General features: G+C 40.9%; 2 protein-coding genes and 1 non-coding gene across 8 annotated transcripts in view; 2 read left to right on the top strand and 1 right to left on the bottom strand.

The window, feature by feature from the left end:
- LOC134665434 (uncharacterized) overlaps nucleotides 1–18,501 on the top strand; it is a 579,666-nt gene that overhangs the window by 47,781 nt on the left and 513,384 nt on the right. The window lies entirely within an intron of this gene.
- LOC134665393 (integrin alpha-8) overlaps nucleotides 1–18,501 on the bottom strand; it is a 169,643-nt gene that overhangs the window by 42,185 nt on the left and 108,957 nt on the right. The gene's annotated exons all lie outside the window — the stretch shown is intronic.
- Trnap-ugg (transfer RNA proline (anticodon UGG)) lies at nucleotides 15,135–15,206 on the top strand. Its single transcript has one exon. It is a non-coding gene; the product is annotated as a tRNA-Pro (tRNA).

The raw sequence follows: 18,501 nt of genomic DNA, 5'->3' as shown, positions 1-18,501 counted from the left end.
CCTCATATGGCTGTCGTGCGCGAGGACAAGGCAACGACCAAAGTGCGCATGGTCCTGGACTCGAGTAGCAAGACAAGCACAGGCCTGTCGCTGAATGATGTATTGCACTCAGGGCCCAACCTTCAAGGGGATTTGTTTTCAATCCTTCTGAACTTTCGCTTATTCAGAATAGCGCTTTCGGCCGATTGCCGTCAAATGTTTTTGCAGATTGGTGTTCGCGAAGCGGACCGCCAGTTTCAGCGAATCTTGTATAGATTCCGCCCGGCAGATCCCATTACCACGTACGAGTTCAATCGTGTGTGTTTTGGCATGAAGTCGAGTCCCTATCACGCGCTCCGCGTCGTCCGTCAGCTGATTGCAGACGACGGACATAAGTATCCCAAGGCCGCAGCGATTGCATCCTCCTGTACTTACATGGATGACGTATGTTTTAGCATTATGTCAGATGACTCGCAACAGCAGGATGAGTCTGTTGCTATTACTGCGGCTAAGGAACTGATTGATCTATTCAAATGCGGTCAATTTGATCTTGTGAAATGGACCTGCAATTCAGACGCCGTGCTACGCGAAATACCCGCTTCGCACCGGGCTTCCGTAGACATTGAAATCGACCCAGGGGTCTCCCAAAAGGTTCTTGGCTTATGTTGGAATAAGTCTGGTGATTATTTCCATTTCAAAGTGACAGAGCCAGACTCAACGTGCACTAAAAGGACGATCTTGTCCGCAGTGGCACGTCTATGGGATAACGTGGGCTTAGTAGCTCCAGTTGTCTTATATGCAAAACTCCTCATCCAGGAGCTTTGGTTGATCAAATGCGACTGGGATGAGACTCCCCCGCCCCATATTGTGGATTTATGGGAACGATTCTGTTCAGAGTTGCCAAAACTCAATGAAATCCACATACCGCGTCATCTTGGAGTAGTACAGGGTTGTACTATAAACCTTTTAGGCTTCGGTGATGCATCCGAGCGTGCATATGGAGGTGTAGTATACCTTCAGGTTCTAAAAGGAGACGAAGTGACAACTCGGCTGGTGTGTTCCAAGTCGAAGGTCAGTCCCCTTAAAACAGTCTCAGTTGCGAGATTAGAATTGTGTGCTGCAGTCCTCCTGGCGAAGCTCATGCGGAAGGTGCAAGATAACTTCGAACCTCGTTATAAGATCAACGAGATCTACGCGTTTACTGACTCGAAGGTTGCCCTCTGCTGGATTCAGTCATCACCACACCGCTGGCAGACGTTTGTTGCCAACCGGGTAGTTAAGATTATTGAAGCTATTCCGGCCAGCTGCTTCCATCATGTGGCGGGCTTGGAAAATCCCGCGGATTGCCTGTCCCGTGGACTGACGCCTGCTAAGCTAGTGGATCATCCTTTGTGGTTCACGGGACCAGCTTGGGCTTCCAAGCATCCATCAGAGTGGCCTTTAAGGGAACTCGATCGAGAGTCCATCGGTGAAGTGCCGGAGCTTAAGCCTCTTGCACACGCTACGACTACGGATATGCCAGAGTCACCACTTTATTCGCTCGCTCAGCGGATATCATCGTGGTCACGACTATTGCGTATCATCGTATACGTGTACCGCATTCTTAAACCGAAACTGCGATCCACGGCACTTACTCGGTCTGACCTAGAGTTTGCTGAAGGCAAAATTCTTTCATCGTTACAAAGTCAACACTTCAGCGACGATATTGATAAAATTAAAAGCAAGAAGTGTTGTTCGCCTGCCTTACAAAAGCTTAAACCGTTCATGGATAAAGACGGTCTGATTCGTGTTGGAGGCCGACTGTCAAATGCTGACTTGGAATATACGCAGAAACACCCAATTGTGCTTCCCCGACGTGATCATGTAGTTAATCTGATTGTCGATTACTTCCACAGAAAGCATTTGCATGCCGGTCCTGAGGCATTGATGTCTATACTTAGGCTTCAGTATTGGATACTATCGGCTCGTCGTGTCATTCGTGACCGAGTTGCCAAATGCAACACGTGTTTCCGAGCGAATCCACAATCGTCTTTCCCGCTCATGGCAGACTTGCCGAGCTGTCGCGTGAATAAGGTGGATAAACCTTTTACGCATACGGGGTGTGATTATGCAGGGCCCTTGCAGTACACACCTACTCGTGGCAGAGGAGTCAAGAGTCGCAAGGCTTGGTTATGCATCTTCACTTGCCTCACGACGCGCTGCATTCATATCGAGATAGCGACGGAATTGAGTACCGCTAACTTCTTGGCTGCTTTAAAGCGCTTCTTGGCGCGGCGGGGCCCCGTCCAATGCATGTATTCGGACAATGGGACTAATTTTACCGGCGCCAACTCTTATATGCGAGACCTCTACAAGTTTTTGGACGATCATCGTCCACATCTGGAAATGGAGCTCGCGGAGAACCGCATTGATTGGAAGTTTATTCCTCCCGCTTCTCCACACTTTGGAGGCGCGTGGGAGAGCATGGTGAAAATAGTCAAAAATCACCTTTTCAAGGTAATCGGTACGCAAATACTGTCATACGAGGAACTTCTGACTACGCTTGCGCAGATAGAGGCTCTGGTAAATTCACGACCACTGACAGCCCTGAGCAGTGATCCCGCTGAGCCGTCGGCTCTCACTCCGGCTCATTTTCTCAACACTGCTCCGCTGTTGTCTTTACCTGTTCCATTGGTGGAGTCAGCCAATTTACGTGACCGACATGCCCTCCTGGATAAGATAGTGCAGTCTTTCTGGCAACGATGGCGTGCAGAGTATCTGCATCAGTTGCAGTCTCGAGCTAAATGGACCACGCCATCAGTTCCCATCGTAATTGGCACTGTGGTTGTTATAAAGGTGGATAATGCGCCGCCATTTTCATGGCCTTTAGGCGTTGTGGAGGCAGTGCATCCTTCGAAGGACGGCTCAACCCGCGTTGTCACTGTCAGAACAAATAAAGGAAGTTTTGTCCGTCCTGTCGTGCGATTGTGCCCACTGCCTAACCAATAATATGTATATAGTATAATTCGTTAGGATAATACTTTTCTTTTAGTTTGTTATTTCGCTATTGTTGTGAATGATCGTTTAGTTTGATGAGAAGGGTTATCTCTTACTTTATTTAGTTTTGTTTCCTTTAAAGGAACCCTTTAAAGCCGGGGGGGAATGTTCGCGCCCCTTTTCATTCATTATCATTCACATTCATCCATATCGCTCACTCTTTCTTTCATTAACATACTCGACCTCATTTCTCATGTCACTCGCCTTTTGCCGACCTCCTTTTAACCGCCAAAAACGTAATAAAATTCAAATCGAAGTCAGTGCTGTCAGTCATAAAAAATATACGTCTAAAATATATCGTAAAAAAAAAATCGATTCGCGAGTGAGAATAAGGTGAAAATAAGTGGAGGATATAACGAACCAACCATTCATCTGGCGGCCGCCACCAAGAACCATTAAAAATACATTGAGGTAAGGTCGGCCCCATTAAAAACAAACTAACACTCATAGCCATAGTCCCTGCTATCTTCGGGCTGCACTACCGCAGGTCCTTCAAGCTTACATTCCGCTCCAGTTTGGGTTCCAACTTGTACCTTTAGAGGTCCCCGGCTACATATTACAGGAACATAAGATATATGTAATGGCTTCTCAAACTTCACCTAATAAGGTAAACGTACTGATGCACAACGTGGTCTCAGTACATGTCATCTTGAAACTCAAGTCATTGTCAATAGAGGTGACAGCAAGGTGTCATCTATTAAGCATTAGCATGTCGAGCACAAGTAGTTTTACCTTACCTAATTGTCACGCTAAAGTACCTACATACATTAATTTAGTATGCCTAAATAGTATCTCACAGCGCTAATTAGGTTTCCATCTAAAATAAATTGACATGTTTCTTAGGTATATTTCACATCCGCAAACAGATCCCACACCACGGTACTTGTGAACCATAAGCCGCTCCTAAATTAAATCCTCTTGAGGTTTCAATTGCACTGGAACACTTGCGAAATGGCTGCAGCTCATAAAGGAACGCTCAAGTCAGGAATGTTTTATTATGATACACTGTGGGAATGTTCGTTAGTTTTAGACGAGGTATTAAATGGGTCAAACAGATCACTGTGTTACGTTCTTTCCTGTAGACATCACAAGAGTTAAGGGCTATAAAGATTAATTTTCTTATTTAACCCTTATCCACGTAAAAAGGTCCTCCTTTTATTTACAGAACTATGATAAAATCATTACTTACATGCCCACAAGCTGTTAACTATTGCCCACAGGAGAGAAAACTAGCGTGTTCGCGCGAACTGTACATTTTTCTCTCCTGTGGGCAATAGTTAACAGCTTGTGGGCATGTAAGTAATGATTTTATCATAGTTCTGTAATTAAAAGGAGGACCTTTTTCCGTGGGTAAGGGTTAAATAAGAAAATTAATCTTTATAGCCCTTAACTCTTGTGATGTCTACAGGAAAGAACGTAACACAGTGATCTGTTTGACCCAAATAGACAAGCTAGTGCATAGGTTAATTAATAGTACAGTCTGAGTCATATAGTAGGTAGACTAGGTAGCATCCGAAGTATTCAAATAATTCGGTACACCATTATTATTTGTATGCCGTACCGAACTATTTGAATACTTTGGATGCTAACTACTATACGACGCTGACTGTACGTCATTAATATTGCCAGAAAACAGTGTGCTGCTGCTAGAGCAGTGTAATAAAAAGTCATAAACGGTCGGGAAAACCGGCATCTTTTCTGTGGACATACGGAAGTTAATGATTTGGTTACATTTTTCTAAGACTTTCATCATACAAATTTTAAGAAGAAGTATTATTACGAAATTTAGGCTTTAAAATTTGTTTATTTTATTTTGTCCACAGGAAAGTCGCATAACCTTAACTAATCCTACTAAAAAAGTTTTTGACTCTAATGTTGTGCGAAATGGTGATAAACATATTTTTTTAAATCAGATATGCGGAAAGAACATATTATAAAACACTATATATAATATAATTTATGACTTCTTGATAAGATACATATAAGCAAGCAAGAGTAGGTCCTACGTAGGTCTAGCTAAAGTGTTAGTTTCTCCGAGTGAGATACAATCTGTTATTTCTGGCAACAATATAATTCCTGTAATTGGAATGCGTTCCCAGTCGTTCTAATTCTTAGAATTGTGTCCAGACGTGACAAAATTAACTTGTAATTAAAACGTTTCCGCATATCAACAGGTCATTATAAAACTGTGGCTTTTAACATTTAAACTCGACAGATAGCAAGAAAAAGACTCACCGAAGAACTTTTCATCGTACGAAATTGTTGCACTAGTCACTAGTTTTGTTTCTCTTTGAAAATAAAGGAATGTCTCCTTTTAGTAAAATGAGCCAGCTTAAGGATTTAAGGTAGTTTCCCTCCAGGGCCCGACTTATCTTTCCACACTGTATACCCAAATCACAGTCTTTCAATTAAACAGTTGAATATTATAAATCGAACAACAATTGTGATGATAAACGATCAATTGCCGTTGTCGTGCAAAACAATAAAAAAACAACAACTCGAACTAACGGTCAACGAACGAAATATGACTCACTACGGCTGACCAATAAAAACTAACGTCGTAAAAGGCGAATTAGACACGAATAATCAAACGAAATAAGAAGGTCAAAGGAGTAAAAACACGTCATAGTATTCTGAGTATTCGCGAGTTAGTAGCCTTACCGTGAGTCACAGGTGACGGCTACACAATGACTCAATATAATTATAGGTAGTGTACAAAATCAGTTGATGAAATTCACATCGGGAAAAATTATAAAACCTAGCCCTTGAGAAACATGCACGTATTTTAATAACAAAACTTCCGTGAGACACACATGCACATATAAAAACACATACCTACAATACCTACATATCAATATGTCAAGCGTTTTTCGACTTAAAATACGTGAGTGACCCGTTTTTAATTAATATATTTAAACATGGTGCAGTCTGAGCATTTTCTGAGGTTCTTCCGTTTGTACAAAAATAATTCATTTCATCATCATTTCATTTCAGCCTATATACGTCCCACTGCTGAGCACAGGCCTCCTCTCATGCGCGAGAGGGCTTGGGCTATAGTCCCCACGCTAACCCAATGCGGATTGGGGACTTCACATACACCTTTGAATTTCTTCGCAGATGTATGCAGGTTTCCTCACGATGTTTTCCTTCACCGAAAAGCTAGTGGTAAATATCAAATGATATTTCGTACATAAGTTCCGAAAAACTCATTGGTACGAGCCAGGATTTGAACCCGCGACCTCCGGATTGAAAGTCAGACGTCATATCCACTCGGCCACCACTGCTTTTGCACAAAAATAATGTTTGAGACAATTTAGATAAACTAGATAAAATTTTACTATTATGGCTATATGAGTCATTCGATCTAAAAATGTATGAAAATAAATTATTAGTTTTTCATTGGACGAACTCCACTGCATCAGGTCCAACTAGTATAAGGTTTACTCTATTTTATATGTATGTTATGCAGTTCAGTCGCTATGTTTAAACTATGGCGTTACATTCAGGAATTCGCTTACATTGTCGAGTTACAGTATCAGGGAAACGAGGTTACTGTTTTCTGAAATTTATTGCTCATACAATTTGCTTTAGTCTGTAGTGCCGGGATATTTTATTACATATTGAAGGTACTATCCAGATGAAGCAATAAAGGTACTGTTTGAATGTATACTACTTCAGCATTACTGCTGCAGTGATTTGGCGTGATTACTGCCGATTGTCTAGTTCAGTGTTACTGTTCGGATTTTTGACATTTTGTTATGTCGTGTTTATGACGGGTTTATGACGTGTGATAGGGGTTTACGTGATGCTTTCCATATTGAAAACGAAGTGTCCGCCCCGGCGGCCGCCCGTACCTGGTCCATTCTAGCGTGAGTCATCCCTAAAGGGGCCCACTGATTAACAGTCCGCCGGACGGTATCGACCTATCAGTTGTTCGGAACTGTCAAAATTTTGTTCTAACTGACAGGCCGATACCGTCCGGTGGACTGTCAATTAGTGGGCCACTTAAAGGTCTGTGGAGTCCGTTTTAACCTAGTCCCAGAAATTGGCACAATCACTAGTTTTACGAAAGCGAAACTTTCCAACGTAGAGTGAAAACTTACTTAATGTGATTATTTCTGTATTCCTCACGAGATGTTCGTCCAAAAAGCGTTGGTAAACTTCAAATCATATTTCGTACATATCATACACAAAAAGCACTCGACATACGAGAATCCCCATTGAACGAACTGACCCACTTCGTCTCATTCAATGCGCGTACGCATGGGAAAGCTATTCTCGTAAATGGAACAACTGTCAATTGCCCAAACATTGTGCAACGTTCGATTATGAGTTACGGCTGTGGTTTATGCTGTGGATTTTATGAGGAGGTTTTTGTAGGATGCAACAATGGAATGGGGAATAAATCTTATTGTCTGTGTGCCAAGTAACGGTAGATGGCATTATTTTAAGGGCGTCGTATCACGAGTTACTGACTTTATATTCTATCTCTTAAGCGTTCACTCAGTTTTTTTTTAGGCCAACTCATACTTGGCCGGTTTTTATTTTTCAACCCTATAGTGTGGGGTGTCGTTGGATAGGTCTTTCAACTTTGACTATTGAAGCCTAAAAAACGTAAAAATATGAATTTTCAAGTAAGTTACTTTATGATCTCCTCAAAAAGAAAAGCAAAAAGTGCTAAACCACAAGGTTATGAAATAGTAGATCGATCTTTATGTACCTTAGTAAACCTTTATAATAAAGAAATTCTCTACAAAACCTATGTAGGTATAGGTATGTATTACAGTGCTGTTTGATTTTTTGCACCAAAGTGTACCTATTATTTACTTACTTAAATCATGTTTAAAGTAACGCACCTGCATCTATGGCTACACACCGAACCAGCGCAAGCGCACGTCACTAAGTGGAATGTAGTGTTCGCGCGAACAAAGATTTATTATCGCGAACAATCGGACACCGACGCGATGCGATTTACGCGATGCCATAGGATAAGGGGATAGATAGCCTAGTGTTACAAGTACATTGTTCTTAATGTATCAGAGGGCCTAGCGCGAAACACGTTCGACGTCGCATCTCTGTCGCACTTGTAAATTTGTACGTAAGTGTAACAAGGAGGCAACACATCGAACGTGGTTCGCGGTAGGACCTCTGAACAGGAGGACGTAATTTTCACTTTGATTTTATGAAGAGAGGGCGTAAAGCCAGCAGATTAGAAGGAAACAAAAGATATGGCACCCCGCGCGAAACGTTACCTTTCACGCGGGGTTTACTTACTTATAACTGTGCCTAAAATTTCGCTCGTCAGATCCCTCGGCTATATTATTAGCTATTTTATTATATGTACTAAAATTATACTGCTATGGTATGCAGGCTAATGATTATAGAACTGATAACAAAAGAAAATTAGTAATGTTTTTCGTGACATAACTCCATTCCATAGTCAAATATCGAGATTCGAGTGGCTTTTAGAATTCATTTCACCGATACTCACGATAAAAATATCGCCCATCAATACGGTATGTGCGTTTTAAAAGGCCGCACAACCTATCGGTAAACCGTACCGTACTGAATGCAGTTAATTTTCAAGAATCTCACCTCCCTATTTAGGAAGCGGGTAAAAAGCTGCGCCAGCGCCGTTACGTTCCGGATCTAGGCGCAGAAAAACATACTCATGCGATATATGTGAGGAGTGGAGTAAGGTTAGTTATCGGACAATACTAAGGTCAATTTTTGTGCGTTGTTACTCTGCTCTGTGGCGTGGGACAGTAGTGGCGCAGTTTTTTATAAGGAAAGTTGTATCACGTTCTACTAACGTGCCTGTCGATGTCCCATTTGGAAGGAACAACGTTGTTGACACTTCGCTGGCCCAATATTACAGGGTTCTATGACACATTTTCAAGATAGTTGAAATGCGACTTAATGCTGTCATTATGATAATGTTCAAATTTCAGTTCGATAAAAGTGAAACATAGAACCCTATATTGGGCCAGCGACTTCCGGCAGAATTGTCGCAAATGTCAATCGACGTTGCTGCCTGGATTTTTGACATTTGCGGCAGCAATGCAGTTGGCAGTAAAGTCGCGCTGCAATACTGCTACAGTAATTCTGGTGCAGTCTGAATCCGAACAGGCCCCGTAGACAACATGCCAATCGCTAACGCTCCGTAGCAAACAAATCGCAACTGTCACTGTCACAAGAGTGATAGAGAGACAAAAGAGATTCGATGGCGAAGCGCAAACGATTGTCACTTTGGCTAGGCCTCCAGTATCTTAAACCTTAAAACATCTTCTATTTCTGTGTCTACATTAAACGCATATTACTCGTAAGTCTGCGACTTATAAGATGCCCCGAAATTTGCTCTAAAAACATGATAGTAAATTTAACATGTGTAGATCAAGAGATAGCATACAAGTCCGTACGCATCCTTGCGTTTTTGCCGCACTAATTGCGCGCCCGTTACTCAATGCGCGGGAGTTCTGCAAAAGGGCCGTTTTTTCACGTAACTGTAGTGCCGGATTAGGAGAGCCCGTTACCGGACTTGCGATTTTATCCGGCGTTCAACGGTTTAGTGCGAGTGTGATTGTGTTTACGGAGTTACTGAGTGCAAAGACACGCCAACATCGGTGAAATAGACTATAAGTACAAAACTCTAAACTTTAAATTCAAATATTAGGTCCCTGTCATACAAAAGGGGCCCACTGATTAACAGTCCGCCGGACGGTATCGGCCTGTTAGTTGTTCGGAACCGCCAAAATTCTATTCTAACTGACAGGCCGATACCATCCGGCGCACTGTTAATCAGTGGGCTCTTTAACGTACGAATTTACAAGTGCGACAGAGAGGCAACACGTCGAACGTGGCTCGCGGTAGGCCCTCAGAAGCTTAGAAAATTGGGACGTTTGCCACAGGAACTGGCTATTGTCTTTAGTTTTTTAAACAATGTCACGAACAACAAATAAATACCTATAATTGGAAACAATGGAATAATCGCTTCCCCTTTTATTTCAAATTAGCGAGCTATCTGAATCTAGGAGCGAATCGCACATGAATTCTATTAGGGAGAGCAATAAGGCGTGCGTCCACCGCTGACCTGACTTTATTCACAACCCATACAGAGTATTCGACCCTAACAAACCAGTATAAAATAGGGCAGTTCTCAATATCCAGAAGCTTCCTGGCTCACCCAGCTAAACTGTGGAATGAACTGTCGCTGGTATTTCCCGACCTATACGACGTTTTAACACTTCAAACCTTCAAGAAAAGATACGCTCCTTTCATTGACATATATCTAAGATGCTTCCATCTTAATGGCCGAGGCCGCACTTGCAACCCCTCGTGTGTTGCAGGTGTCCATGGGCGACAGCAATTTCTTACCATCAGGCGATTCGTTTGCCTCTTACATGATTAACATCCTACACATACACCCGCAACTCGTCTGGACAACTCCATTGCGCATCGTGTGACCGAATCTTCAAGACAAAGTTTGGTTTTGCGCGCCACATTAGGGCATTTCATAATCCGGATAAGAATTGTTGATGGAGTCGCCATTGCCGGATAGGGCAAGGAAGGATAAAAAGACATGATTAAAAACAAAAATGTTAATCAATAATTCGTGTTTTGTTAATTTTGTTGTTGATCTCAAGGCCACTCAAATACTGGTTTTGTAACTAAGTATTCGGGATACTACCTATTTGGAATACTAGTCGGAACTCAGGGTCTGTCGTAACTCAACCCGATAGTATCGGCATTAGCGCGAACAGATCCTTATCCCAATGTATTGAACAAAATATCGTAACTCAGTTGAAAGCTTGTATGAAAATACGACATTTCGGAATAGAGCAGCATCGTGCGCTTCTAATATGATGCTGAGTTGGTATTGTTGCGATGCGAACTTGTGTTTATCTGTCTGTGACTAAATAGTGATGCGATTAAAAAAAAAACAGGTGTCTTAAAGAATGAACAAAAAAAGATGAAACCAAGAGATATTATTTATGACATCATCATCAAATCATCATGTACCTATAACTTCAAGAATATCAATTTCGCAATTTTGAAACCTAGTGCGGCATACCTCTAAATAATTAAAAATTATTTACATTGAAGAGAGAACTATTCACACTGCGAGTAATAATTTTGAATGCATTCATTGATAAAGTCGCCATGCGCTTTTGCGGCCGATGGTAGACCAGCACCAATTTTAGTAAACACCTAAAGCTGTGTGTACCTAAAGCTCCATTAATGTCTTAAAAGTTAAACGAGCATATTGCCATGACATGAGTATCCTTACATAATAGTTAAAGTTGATAATGATAAAACACCTATAATCAATATAATTAACGGCATGCGCCGGAGCCGCCCCGCCCTATTGATAAACTTTTAGGGTTGTCTCTGAAATTTATGAGTAACAACAATCCCTACTAATATTATATTCATCATCATCATTTTAGCCTCCTGTCGCCCACTGCTAAACATAAGGGCTCCCCCACATCTGGCGTCTTTCGAGCGTCGGCGTCTGTCGGCTTCGGTCCAGCGCTATGGAAAATGACGTCGCTGCGCAGTTGCGTCGACGCTGCGTCGACGTTGCGTCGACGTCGGCCATAGAATTGTAGACGCCGACGCTCGAAAGACGCCAGATGTGAGGGGCCCTAATATGTCTCCCTTTGTATACGCCACTCATCCCGGTACTAATATTTTAAATGCGAAAGAAACTCTGTCTGTCTTTCTGTTACCTCTTCACTCCACGCAGACAAAAGCGGGCAGAAGCTGGTTATTTATTAAATACATAGCTTCCGTTCGTGACTTTGTTCGCGTACCTAGAAAATTTATGTAATAAAGACTGCCTATGTCTTTCTTCGGGTCTCCAAATATCACAACCCCAAATTTCTACTTTCGGTGGCTTAAGCATGAAGAAGTATCAAACGACATCTGTCTGGACTGTACTCTACATGAACAACTGAGTGACTCGTGAACTAGATGAGTGACCCATTATCAATATTTGTGCCGATTTTTATTTTGACGGTGGTTTTATTTAACACAATTCGATAAATATATACCGGGTGTGGCCTGTAACACGAGCAAATAATTAAAACATAGATTGTACTCCTCAAACGATGATAATATTGTTCAACAACTTTTAAAAATTATGAAGTATTTAGACTCCCTATTTTTCATACAAAATAAATACTATCTTCAATGGACGCCATCGCCACGCCATATCATTGTGATTGACGTTGCTTGTCACGCCTTAAACATAACAAAATTCGCAATACATTGCGTCTTAGAATAAACTTTAACGGTAATACTGTAGGTATTTAAAATCAAACCAAAAGTTATTTTTATAAGTTGCTGAACAAATGTTGGTAAATATGAGGAGTACAGCCTACAGTATAATTTTTTTCTCGTATTACAGGCAACACCCGGTAAGTATATAAAAAGAACATAGTGAAAATAAAGTGTCACGAAATGGCGCCATCTCAGCATGTTACTGGCGACTTCCAGCGCTGGTTTTCTGATAAGACCATCAAGTGAGAAATAATCACGGAAGGTAACAGACAAAGAAAAGAAACATAAAATAATCCGAAAAATAAATTACACACAGTATCTAAAATTAGCAACCCTAGCGAGGTCGGTCACGGCCGCGTGCGCGTGCGCACAATGGAGCGCTTTTGTAAGCTACAACACCGCGTTATCCTGTCATCGCAGCTTACATACATGCACGTAGTTCGCCTGTTTTATTCATGGCGAGGGATCGGTCACACGTAGGTACTGCCCGATTCGAACTTTAACATACGTCAATGAATAGATCTAGAAACGATTATATGGATTAGATGTCTCAGTGTCTAAAGACTCTAAAGTGACGTTTTTGTTTGAAGAAACGTCACATTTGACACTGACATATAATCCATATCGTTTCTAGATCTATTCACTAACATATCTTAAAGTTCGAATCGGGCTGATAGGTTTAAGGTTCCATTGTGCGGGGAAAATCGCGGGTCTCTTTAAATTAAATAAACTGCACGGATGCACATTCCGGAATAAGAAAGGTTAAAAGTCGTTAGTGCACTGTTTGAGCTGAAAAATTCTGCCTCGCACAGCTAACCTGTGGAATGAACTGTCGCCCGCGGTATTTCCTTCCTTCCAACCTTTAAGAAATGAGCTTACCTACTCCCATAACTACACATCGGTAACTCGTGGCATTTAGGTAGCACTTAAAAGATTTATTCTTAATTATTATTTGGGTTAATTAGTTAATACTATTAAACAAAGTTAAAAACTAATAAACAGCACTAATTCCTATACGGAGTCAAGAAAAAGAAACCACTAAAAGAAGGAATTAATTAAACTAATCTTTTAAGTGCTACCTAAATGCCACGAGTTACCGATGTGTACCCATAACCTACTTGCAACCCCTCTGGTATTGCAAGTATCCATGACTGACAGTAGTAGCTTACCATCGCGATACCAGCTTTTTTGCCTCCTAAATATAGGTATCATACAAAAAGTAGAAACCTACCAAACAGAGATATACCTACATTACCATACCTACTTTAAAACAACGTCACTCTACGTCATATGACTGCGTGTTTGCCAAATAGAGCGAACCCATTTCCCACATACGTAATGAGTCCATTTCTATATGTTTGACAATAGCCATTGAAACCCTTAAGGCGGGCTATTTGTCCAATATGGCTAAACGGCGGTCGCCTCGACCGTTATGGACGCCTTGTGGTCGCCTTCCATGCGAGGCAAATGCAAGGCTATTGTGTATTCTGAGCGCTGTTTTATCGAGTTTTGATTATTGCTTTAAGCACGGCCACCATGAGTTGGCATTTGACGTTTGCGATCGAGTTCGCGCGATAATGACTACGACGAGTATATCGAGTTAAGTCGTTTTGCAAAACTCTTTGAACATGGGTTTTAAGACTTTTAAGAACATTATAAATACGTTCATTTGTCTGGGTAGCGATAGCGCTACTTATCTAATTACCGGTAGCTATACCTACCTCTTGATAGGTGTTAAATTGTAAAACCAACAGAGTGAATTGCAAAAAAATTGTACACAGTTAAGCACCTGTAATTAGTCTAAAGTTAATTGATTCCATTGTGTTACCACAATACAATACAATACAATTTACATGGTTAATTTTCGTAACGCAAATAAATCATTTAAGTTCAGGCTAATTACAGCTTCTTAACTGCGCTTAATTACGTATTTTTTTTTGCAATTCGCTCAACATTCCTTTTTAAGAATCGGATGTCTGATTGTTTAAGTTTTTCGATAAACGATTATCACTCGGCCCCATGAGCTTTTCGATAATCTAAAGGTCGCTGGTTTCGGCACCATTTACGGCATTTATGTTGTGGTATGAAGAAAAGACACTTTTTATAAATAAAAATTATGTATTTTCATTAAAACAAATTAAATTTATACAGAGCGTCGTTAACTTGGTATTGGTTGAAAAGAAGAGAGAGTGAGTTTGTGAATGAATAACCGACTAAAAAAAACCATTCGGTCAATTTTGGTTGCGTTCATAAACAGTTTCCAATGTAAATGGTCATACTATTATTTATTGAAAGTTAATTCCAACAGGGTCTGGGTATGCGTTTCATTCCCTTGCCGGTCAGTGTGTAGAGCCCTTAAATGGTCGTATTCGAGTGTCCAAGCGCAGACAAATCGCCGCTATAAAGTGCGCATGAGATGCACATTTCCTTTAGGGTTCCGCGCAAGTTAGAAGTGTGGCGCGATATGAGATTTTCACGGATTTTTTTACATTAAAAAGGAAAATGAATAATTTTACCATTTCAGGCAATACTCGAAAACGATACATTTAAATTCAAGAAGCGGTGTGGATGTGGATAGACTCATCCGTAACCCTAGGGTTCAGTAGCTATCGTGATTGTTTTATTTTTCCTTACTACATTTTCATGAAATCTTACAGATGGCATGATGGTCTCTACCATATACCTTCTTAGAATATTAGATATCGTACATTTTGAATGAAGCTATGAACTCTATGAAATCGCATTGTAAATAAATGTCAACAAGTACGTCTGTTTGCGCAAATGTTGCAAGATATACACACTTCGAGAAATAAGATTTTTCATGAAGCCTTTCAGGTGGCATGATGGTCTAGCGGTATGATTCTCGCTTTGGGTGTGAGAGGTCCCGGGTTCAAATCCCGGTCGTGCCCTATTTTTGGCAGAAACTTCACCGAGTATTTCACACCCAGCCCATATTTCCAAATTAAAGAGAACTTTAAGATACGGCAAATATTAGATCTGTCAGTTCTGTTGGAAGAAACGTCACTTTTGACACTGAAGTATCGTATCCAGACCTACTTTTTGACGTATCTTAAAGTTCGAATCGAGCCGGACGGCCTTTACGAGCTTGTGTGGTGAACATGTTTCCTTATAAATCCATAGACTAGGAATCCTCTAGACCGAGTTTAGAGCAATTATTTCATGCAACCGATGATGCCAAAAATGCGGGGGTGCGCGGGACGAGATGAGCGAAGTCCCGTGCCGTGATTGGTCCGTTCAAAGACACGGACGTCACACAAAGACACTTTCGACTCGAACATGGAGTAAAATTACCGTATGCGTGGCAGAGGGGGTAGCGCGACTATGCTCAGTCTGGAGGATGTTTTGTCAGTGTATAAAGCTTATCCCTTGCACCCCGCCCTCCCCACGGGCGCGCAATAATATAATGTGGCGACGCGATAATGAATGCCCCATTGTCCTCCGAGGATAGCGGCTTACACGTCTATGATTTGTATGTTCGTGAGACAGAGAACGATATACTACGTATATCCCTCTCACGTACGTAGAGCAGTGGCGTTTAGGCGTTTTGGTCAGAATAGTTTAATGACTACTTATTGGCTTAAAGCCAGGAAATTAGAAAAGAAAAAAGATTTGACGCGCTGCGTGCGACGGAAGATTTAGCGATCGCGCGGGTTCTCTAAAAGTATAGGTACTTCTGTTTAAAATGTTGCTAGTCAAATCCCTCAGTAATAAAGACTATACATTTATTTACTGTATTTAGTGCACTGTACATTATTGTACTGCTAGAGTTAGACCAAGAAAAGTCTGCAGCGATTTTGATAGCCCACGCAGTGTAGTGTTATTTATTAATTTCATAGAAGTTTGACGTTTAAAATAACATTTGCCTGCGTGGGCCATAAAAATCTCTGCAGACTTTTCTTGGACTAACTCTATTTGTATTTTCGTTATTTTTTTGTCTACACAGCCAACTATAAATTTAGACGCAGTTTTCGGTGTAGTCTGAATCGAAACGGCACCTTAAGACCAAAAAATTGCACCTAAACTTTTACTGGAACCCTTCATACATTATCATTTATACTTGTATTTTTTATTCCCATTTATTGTAATGAAGTCGTCCGTCGACGTTTGACAGGATCAGATATCGTAATTTGTTATCTTATCCGATCTTATCTTCCAAAGGACCGCCGTGGTAGATCGCGTCCGTTTAAGTGCTAATGAAATGGCTGTAACCGGCAATTAATATTAATTGATTGTAATTGTGGAGACAGGAAATCACGTATTGCATTTGCAGTTTACATGATGTTATTATTATTCAAAGCCCACTGTGTCCCACTGCTGGGCAAAGGCCTCCCCCCTCTTCTTCCACTCGTCTCTATTTAGTGCAATATCTGGCCAGCCTCTCAAGAAGGAGTCCAAGTTATCCCGCCATCGCCGACGAGGCCTGCCGGCTCCCCGGTTACGCTACGTCTTACGTAGGCGAACAACGCGCCGCGCCGCGCCGCGCCGCCTGACATTCGCGTGCAAATCGCGCCGCACCGCGTTCGCAACGAGATCGCTTACGTAGGACACTTCTATGGGCATCAAAGGATTGATTTCGCCGCGCCGCGCCGCGCCGCGTTCGCGCGTTGTTCGCCTACGTAAGACGTAGCGTTAGACTCGTGGGGCTACCACTCTGTGGTTAACTTGGCCCACAAGTCGTCCGTCATTCGGCAGACATGACCAGCCCAGTCCCATTTTAACTTGGCCGCTTTCCGAGCTACATGTTACATGATGTGACATGTTAATAATGTCAATTAACACATTCGATGCGGCAGGACCAAACCCGAAATAACTGCCAGTGTTTTTCGTATTGAGCAATGCCTGATATGAGTTATGCCTTTTCGCATACCATGTCCTGGCTTTAATAGTCCTTAAAGTCCTGGAATATTATCGATCTGAAATAAAAATCGTTACGATTGATAAAATATTTATCAGGCCAATTCGAACATTCATTGACATCATATTTGAATTATGTTATTTAGTTGTACCCTCGTACTTGTCTGTACTTTTAGCGCGGGCGAGACGCATGATAACTAGATAATATGATTCAAACGTCATTCTGATGTCAGTGTACGTTCGAATTGGCCTGTATAACGTTGAGTAAAATTCAAAAGTATTAATGTTCTTCGATGTATCCTTATATATGCATTGACAAAACATTTTCTCGGCTCTAATGCCGGTTCGCCTAACATAATGTTTTCGGTGCTTAAGACTTTAATATACTGAGCACATAACAAATGAGTTTTCGTCAATAGCCATCACAACATGAAGACAAAGGCTCTACGGATCATCGGCACATGATAGTGAATGAGATTTAATGAACCAGAGGTGAGGTCAAGCGTGGACTTTGAATGGGTTCAGTAAAAAAAGAATGGTTCTTTTTTATACCATTAGCGCTAGATAAAAGGAAAATATAAATTAATTAGTTAATCGCCAGTTTTTTTTCTGTAATTCGACCTCTGTATATGTACTCTCCTCTCTGTATATGTATTCGACCTCTGTATCTGTAGAGGTATACATATACAGAGGTCGAATTACAGAAAAAAACTGGCGATTAACTAATTAATTTATTACCTTATGCTGTCGATCTTTTAGAGAAAAACTGAGAATCTCGGTAGGTTTTAAGGGTTTATATTTAAGTGCATGTATCTGCTGTAAACATACACAAATTATTAAGAATAATTTTATAAAAAAAAGCTTTCTTTCTCTTATCCCCATATGGGGATTAATACCTACTTACTTCTTTTTTATTAAAATAAAATTAATAAATAAAAATAATACCTAATGTACTTATTAGTGTATGATATAATGAAAGCAAAAGTTTTTACTCCTGTAGAGAATCAGTGTATGACCCTCTTTACCTATTTTTGTTATAATTACTTTACTTCGGTTTAGGCTTTTTCAACAACTTGACGTAGGTACTTACACAGAAGCTGTAGATGTATAAATTAAAAACATATCACTAAATTATAAATAAGAATTCTTTTAATATTCTGTTACACGCATGTTACGAATAAAATAACTAGTTTTAAATTGGTTTCTCAAACATAATTAAAGCACAATCCTAAATACGAGACGTTAAGAGATTTTCAATCACAAAAACTAAACGGATCGTGCGTGACCGATTCTCAGTAATTTCTAGTGAGGCCGAAACATGCTTGAGAT

Source organism: Cydia fagiglandana, chromosome 6, assembly GCF_963556715.1.
Source record: "Cydia fagiglandana chromosome 6, ilCydFagi1.1, whole genome shotgun sequence".
Classification (NCBI taxonomy): domain Eukaryota; kingdom Metazoa; phylum Arthropoda; class Insecta; order Lepidoptera; family Tortricidae; genus Cydia; species Cydia fagiglandana.
The sequence above is the reverse complement of the archived record's forward strand: the minus strand, read 5'-3'. Positions and strand labels throughout refer to the sequence as shown.